This window comes from Macrobrachium rosenbergii, chromosome 48, assembly GCF_040412425.1.
Source record: "Macrobrachium rosenbergii isolate ZJJX-2024 chromosome 48, ASM4041242v1, whole genome shotgun sequence".
Taxonomy (NCBI): Eukaryota; Metazoa; Arthropoda; class Malacostraca; order Decapoda; family Palaemonidae; genus Macrobrachium; species Macrobrachium rosenbergii.
Window position 1 is genome coordinate 10480502 of NC_089788.1, and position 7500 is coordinate 10488001.

Genomic DNA, 7500 nt, shown 5'->3' on the forward strand with positions numbered 1-7500 from the left:
AAATGTACGAATGTTCCACACATCCAACCTTTAATGTAGGGGCGTTCCATAGACTGTCATAATTACATATTTTACATAGTTTACAATCAGTATAGGGTTGTTACATAGACTGCGTTACAAATGTAGGATTTTTTTCAGAACTAATGAGAGAGAGAGAGAGAGAGAGAGAGAGAGAGAGAGACAGACAGACAGACAGACAGACAGACAGAGAATGTTAGTATCTTTAGAGAGAGAGAGAGAGAGAGAGAGAGAGAGAGAGAGAGAGAGAGAGAGAGAGAGAGAGAGAGAGAGAGAGAGAATAAATAGTACTTCCCTTAAAAGTTTACAACTGCTGGACAAACAATAAATATGGCTGGGGAATTTCCGACCACTGGCCATTTGGCCCAACATGCATATTTCCTAAATAAATTCTTGTGTTCTGAAGAGGAACAATGACTAATCCATCTGCGGTTTGGAGGTTCAGAATGACTGTAATACATATTTCTTTTTTTTAATCTTACTTTACGGCAGTTTAAAGAAAATATAAATAAATAAGAGAACCCAATAATACAAGGTCTGTGGAAATAATCTTAATAACCGTGTACGTAAAGGTCAAATAAAGATCAGGTCAATACTACGTAATGAATAAGAGGAAAAAAATAGATTTTTATAAATTTTTTTCCCTTCAATTTCGAGTATAATATTTTATAATTTATTTTTTTTTTTACATTTAAGACTGGAAGAATAGTCATGGGTGCAATGTCTGTGCTGTTGTTCTTCAGACACACACATATATACATATATATATATGCTAGTACTGATATATATATATAATATATATATATATATATATATATATATATATATATATATATATATATATATATATATATATATATATATATGCTAGTACTGATATATGTATAATATATATATATATATATATATATATATATATATATATATATATATATATATATATATATATATATATATATATATATATATATATATATATCAGTACTAGCAGCACAACATAAAAAGCCACACATAGGAACCAAATGTCAAAATAGACCTCGCAAAAACATGAAGACTCAGCACCTTCTCTGACGTCAGTATAGAAAGAAAATCTAATATACCCACAAAAAGGAAGCCTCTGGGAGACAGGATATTAAGCGCAAAATATCGAAGTGGAAATAGAATCCTCGAACCCATGCCGCTGGGTGACAGAGAGAGAGAGAGAGAGAGAGAGAGAGAGAGAGAGAGAGAGAGAGAGAGAGAGAGAGAGAGAGAGAGAGAGAATGTTAGTGTTATTTTAAAAGAATGGTTCTTTTTGTAGCTTCTCTCACTCATAAAAACAGAACATTTATTCCCCCTGACCCTCGCAAATGTTTACCATTTTCTTTTTAATAGTTCTACGAAAATAATCAATTTTCCTTTAACTCCTCTTATAATTATTGTTCCCTCCTCTTATCCCTTTTCACGTCTATCCTACGTTTTAATTCAGTTACAAACAAACACACTAACACACACACTGACACAAGTATAAATACAGTGACTTGATTTCATATGATGCTGACATGTATACATGTATATCCAGTCGCCTGGCATTACATGTTACTGATCAAGAATATAAACACATATGATAAAGCATATACGCACAAGTTATTCTTGATATATATGTAAGCTGATAAAGTGTACATACGCACACATCCACACATACTCACAAACTATAAGCTTATAAGTACAAAATCACATACGTTGGCTAGGCTTCCTTTATTATTCACAAAGATGAATTTCGTAAACTATTATAGCCTACACTTTTGAACTCATTAATATAAAAAATTCCCTTTAGAAACACTAAAAAATTTCGTTATCAAGTTATAATTTCTTCCTAGAAAATATTATAACTTGATAACCTCACTTTATTCCTTGTCGAATAAAATGACGTAAAATTATAAAACAAAATGGTTCCAACTCAATTATGACTTATTTTCTAAACTTCCTTTAGCATTTTCTTCATTCATTTTCCTCTTGGCCTCACTCTTTCTTCTTCTCTTAGAATTCTCTCATTTTTGTCTCGCACTCTTCTCTTATTTTTTTCGGAAAATTCTCTTATGAGACGAATTGAAAAACTGATAAAGTATAAATTAAACATAATGTAAATCGTTAGTATTAAATATATATATATATATATATATATATATATATATATATCTATATATATATGTATATATATATATTATATATATATATATATATATATATATATATATATATATATATATATATATATATATATATATATATATATATATATATATATATATATGTCCTCTTTCAAAACCCAGGCATGAATATGTTGTTAATACACTCATACATAATACATACATACATACACGCACATATACAGAGTATATATATATATATATATATATATATATATATATATATATATATATATATATATATATATATATATATATATGTAAGTGTTGAGTGTGTGTTTGTACATAATATCTTTACAGTACAAAAATGGTCACCACTTGACCTACATACAAAAAAGGTATAAGTGTTCCTAATGCAAGCAAGAAAGCAGGTAGGCAGGCGAGCATAACTCACTCACTCTCTCTCTCTCTCTCTCTCTCTCTCTCTCTCTCTCAAGCTTTGAATTCGATGGTGCACGCAATCCCCCGCTCGCTCTGGACTTCGTGTTATAGACACCAAAGTAAATATGTTATGTAACACTTTATAACTTTCACAAACAATTATCTTAGTGGAAATATAAAGATCATAAGCCATTATTAAGGTAGGAAATTCTGATTATTGGTTCCTGAAGAAACATAAACGATATTAATTTTTACGGTAAAAATGATACTTCTGATTATTATTGTTATCATACTGGAAGGGTGAGCATACAAAAAGCAACATCATTATCAGCACTATAATCACGAAGAACGGACGATGGACAGGAAAATGATGGATAACTTGCAGACAGTAATTATTTTCACACCATATCACTACTAATAATGGATGATAATAATCCTTCAGACATGATCGTCGTGGGAGAGAGAATATCATTGGAAAAATTGATACAAGTGATACAAAATATAGAAGAAATTATTTACTAAGAGATATCAAAAGAATATTTAGGCAAAATAAGAAAATGTAGATGTGTAGTAAAATATTTTCGTTATTTGAGACAGGGAACGGGAGTGGGACATTAAAATGAGAGAGAGAGAGAGAGAGAGAGAGAGAGAGAGAGAGAGAGAGAGAGAGAGAGAGAGAGAGAGAGAGAGAGAGAGACTGCAATCAATATATAAAGTTGCACGGCATTTCACTATATATATATATATATATATATATATATATATATATATATATATATATATATATATATATATATATATATATATATATATAATCTTTTTCCCGATATTAACAATATCACCCAACTGCGGACGGCTCCCGAGATTAAAAAAAGAAAAAAGCACGACGTCACCTACACGACCATAATTTAATAAAGAATCGTGGATGTACCCGAGCGCAAAAAAGCCCACATCAATATCTTCACGCTAATATATAAAAAAATAAAAAACTATTCAGCAATGCGTAGAGCGTTCTTACATTCCCGGTAGCAATCACCTTTTTCTGGCAAGCCCTGTTTTCATGCTACCAATCCAGCCTTCTCTACCTCTTTTTGTCCTTTTCTCATCTGAACAACTACTGAATTATACATTATTTTTTGCTAACTTATTATTGTCCGTTCTTTTTTTCATAATCTCACTATCTCAAATCACTCTGATTCACCCTTTCATCTACGTAAACCTTTCTGCCATATCTGTTTCTTCATATTTCTCAACCTAAAACCTTACATTTCTTGTTTTTTTTTTTTTTTGCCACATATACAATAATGAGAGTTCATTTCTAAAGATACAACAGCTTTGGTTCAGTTTCAGCGTCCATACTGTTACTGTCCTGCTCCAATTATTTATTCTTTGCTGACAACTGTTTCAGCTATGAACTCATGGCTATCATAACGGCAATTTTGCCAAAAATAGAAGAAAAAACCCTGCAATGCTTATTTGATGGGAGTACAGCTGATGCCTTAAAACCTAACTGGGCTCTCAACCTCACAGGTGAGGCCACTGCTGAGAAGAAAAAAACTCAGTATCCGATATCAATCTTTGCCAAACCTACAAATGTTGGGTGATGCCCTACCACAATGGAAGAGTATCTAGACTCGTATCAGAGGTCAATTATTGACTCCTACATCAGGAGGGACTATTCCATAACTGTACTTGGAAAGCTGTCCAAGCATAACTGGAATCTGTAAGACACACATTAACAAAAATTGATAATCTATTGTCGTCACAGAGGAAGTGATAAGGTATGAAATGGAGAAATTCCTTTTATAGGCCCAAAACACCAGAAAAACAGCACAGCCATAACTATCTACCACGAAGCAGACTATGTGACAGCCACAAATATTAAGCAGATGCCTTTCGATGTAACGATAAATGCATTCACGACACTATATCTCTGTGAGTCTTCACCACTCCTTCAAAGGCACTCAAGGAGTTTAACACCAGAGTAACTTATCAGTTTACAAGTTCAAGGGAGGCATAATATAACCACTTCAATATACATCACAACAGATATTCAGGGGGCAACTTTAAGCCCGTCGCAATGGCCATACTTCAGTATATTGTGGATGCAAGTAGAAAATAAATCTCCCTTAGATGACCTTTCAAAAACCAAATTGAAATCATTTACCAAGAGTACAACTATGAGCATCTCACTGAAGTAGCCACATTTGGGTATTCAATTGTCCTAAGATTGCATTCTCTACTCCCACAGGAGGGAATGAAAGACTCGCAACAGAGGCGAACCTTCATGGAAAACTGCCTGGATTACTTAGAGTTGTCTCCAATCATATTGCTCAGTTAATTTTACTTTTACTCTTCATTTAAAACTTTCACTTTCACTGCCATCATATAAGTGTTGTAGTTTGTATAATTGTCCTAATGATAGTTATGTAATAATGGCTGAAACAGCTGTTAGTAAAAGACTTAAGAAATAGAGCAACAACAATATTTGTCTTTTCCTAGAGATCTTTCGCTTTGAAGATAAGACAGGACATAGGAAAAAGAGACATGTGACAATTTCCTTCAAGATTATAGTGACCACAATTACGGGAAATTCTTGCTTGTAATACCTACCTAACTGAGAACAAAAACTTGTTCTTAATATATATATATATATATATATATATATATATATATATATATATATATATATATATATACATATATATAAAAAATGTTAATGAAAAACGTAACATCGAGGTTTACACCAGAAAATAATAAATATACAATCGGATTGCCATGACCAGAATTAAAGAGCAGAGGGTATTACTTTGCCACAAGAATAATCAATGTACTCGGTGATATGTAGAGCTGATGTTTACTTCAGTCGTTTACGAACTAAACACATGAAAATTACTTAGGCTTCTTCCTTCTTTTCCATTATGAGAGATGGAGAAGCCTATAATCGCTAATTGCACACTCTGAGCTTTCTAATTATAATCTATCATTAACATACAATTAGGGGTAACAAACGTCAAATTAATATGGTTTGCCTTGTGCTTATGGGGGATTAATCTGTTTTGGGAGAGAGAGGGAGAAATTGATCCTGCTTTGGAGAGGAATAGAGAGAGAGAGAGAGAGAGAGAGAGAGAGAGAGAGAGAGAGAGAGAGAGAGAGAGAGAGAGAGAGAGAGATCCTGCTCTGGTGAAGAAAATAGAGAGAAGATTCTTGAGAGAGAGAGAGAGAGAGAGAGAGAGAGAGAGAGAGAGAGAGAGAGAGAGAGAGAGGATAAGCACTGCCAATGATAAAGTTCAAATAATGGGCTCTATGACCAAAGTAAATGTGAAATAAAAACTTACAAGAACGAGTCCAATCACCAAACAAAATTCACTTCAGTCACTTTTGAAAGTTCTTTCAAGTCCACAGAATCAGCTCAGGTCACTTATAAAATACCGTCGACTACTTACAAGTCCAATTTTTCCACTAATATAAGTTACTTCATTGCACCTATCGCTTAAAAGTGCACTTCAGTCAAAACGGTCTTTTGAGCCAAGTTTCTTTCATCCACTTAAAATACAATCTCAATTAAGGAAACAGTCTACTTTAGCCACTGACCTAAGAAAAATCTACTTGATTCACTAAAGTAAGAAAAATCTACTTTATTCACTGAACTAAGAAAAATCTACTTTATTCACTGAACTGAGAAAACTCTACTTTATTCACTGACCTAAGAAAATCTACTTTATTCACTGACCTAAGAAAAATATATTTTATTCACTGACTTAGGAAAAGTCTAATTTATTCAGCGACTTCAAAATAAGTCTACTTTTATTTATTCACTTGAGAAACAAAATCTACGTGTTCTGTCCGCTTAAGAGAAATGTCTGATTTATCTAGTCACTTCAAAAGGCAACTATTCGTCCACTTAAGAGAAAAGAAAAGTCTTCTCGTACGTTTTATAACTTAAAAGTCCACTTTTGTCAAAAATTACATTTCAATCATAATGGTACTTTAGTCACAACAGTAAAGGTTCTTTTCAGTTAATAAAAACCCCTTCCAATGAATAAGCCAGCTTCTTTCGCAACTCAGTATTCAATAAACTGAAGAAAAAGTTAGGGTTCATCAATTTGAAAATCTGACATATTTGTTACTCTTTACAAATTATTGAAAGTTATTCATTTCTACTTTTTCCACAGACGAGTATACGTAGATATTTAATTTTCCTGTAGAATTACAGCAAACCACTGTAAGCTACTTGGATTCTGATAATAATATTCAATTTATAAATAAATTCGGAACCATATAATTTATGAGAAACAAAATAGAAAGTCTTTAAGAGCTATGGTTGTTATTTCTCTTACAATTTACTTAAATGGGGAAATATAATCCAATTATTATTTCAAATAATTACAATGGAATTTTTCCAAAAGCTGAATACTTAGAGAATAAAGTAAAAATTTCCAAAATCTTATAAGCCACAACCAGCATACCACGATAACTACGAATTTTCAGAATGAATTGTAATGCATGTTCCAAGAAACTTGCCATAAATACACATAAGTACATAAATCATATAAATAAGTATGAAGAGAATATTCGAAGAAATCACAGCATCAAACTAAATTCAACTCTGACTCCCAAAAGCGTATTTTCAAAGAAAATCCCTGATTGCACACAAAAGCTTTTAACACCCGTAAGCGCACCAATAATCAGCTTTGCAATGATATATCTTGCAAGTAGCCCCGTACAGCTGCCTGTGAGAGACAGACAGACAGACAGACAGATATACACAAGAGCACTTCAGGACGTACTTGTCTGGGTTGCCGCCTGATCCACTTTCAACTTGCAACTGCCACATACCCACGCTTGCCATCTCCATCACACGGAAGACTCTGACGTCACGAAGGCCTGTCACCCAATCACCACTCCCATT

At 32.7% G+C, this 7500-nt stretch overlaps 1 protein-coding gene across 3 annotated transcripts in view; it reads right to left on the bottom strand.

The window, feature by feature from the left end:
* LOC136831252 (uncharacterized PE-PGRS family protein PE_PGRS54-like) overlaps window positions 1-7500 on the bottom strand; it is a 356693-nt gene that overhangs the window by 67976 nt on the left and 281217 nt on the right. Inside the window, exon 1 of one of the 3 annotated variants that reach the window (XM_067091316.1) lies at window positions 7379-7410. The exons of the other annotated variants lie outside the window; for them this stretch is intronic. The gene's annotated coding sequence lies outside the window, so the exon portion shown is untranslated. Of the gene's footprint in view, window positions 1-7378; window positions 7411-7500 lie in introns of those variants that run through there. 3 annotated transcript variants of the gene reach the window in all.